Source organism: Alligator sinensis, unplaced genomic scaffold (genome assembly GCF_000455745.1).
Source record: "Alligator sinensis unplaced genomic scaffold, ASM45574v1 scaffold673_1, whole genome shotgun sequence".
Taxonomy (NCBI): Eukaryota; Metazoa; Chordata; order Crocodylia; family Alligatoridae; genus Alligator; species Alligator sinensis.
Window position 1 is genome coordinate 106,718 of NW_005842829.1, and position 692 is coordinate 107,409.

Genomic DNA, 692 nt, shown 5'->3' on the forward strand with positions numbered 1-692 from the left:
CACGGACCCTGCGGGGTCGAGCGGCCTGGCCTGGCCTCTCCCCGAGAGCACGGCGAAGGCATCTGCTATTGCGTCCCTTGTGTCTCTCCCCAGGGCTCCACGCTCGTTAATCACCTCGGGGTTTTGTCTCGGTCCCCGGTGACCCTCGTTGAAAGTCCTCTGGGGATGGAGGCAATAAACCCGGAGGTGATTAAAGCCCTGAGGCATCACCGGCTGCTTCTCCAGCTCCAGTAGCCGACTGCCCACGGCCGCCATGGCCTCGTCTTCCTGGCCGCGGTATTTCTAGACCCACTTGTTGCCCACCAAGAAACTCGGCCGCCTCTGCCCGGGCTTCTCCCTGCCAGGGCCCAGGCCGTGCCCCCGCTGCAGAGGGAGGGGAAACCCCCCAGCTGGGCCAGGCTGAGCAGGGGGCAAATCCCTGCCTGCCCCCCCAAGGCAGCCAGAGCCCGAGGGAGCAGAGCTCAGCGCTCGCCCAGGGACCAGGCCTGGATGCTGCGGCCCCCGGCGCACGCACCGCTGCGGCCCCCCCGGAAGGAGCCAGGCCAGGCCGGGCTGCGGCTGCACACACGCGACACAACAACTTTATTGACATCAAGATACAAAATTATAGATTTCTCTAGAAATTCCTCTGCTGCTCAGATGACGGGAGGGGGCAAAACCACGGGGGGAGGGGGGGGGAGGACAACGGGGAG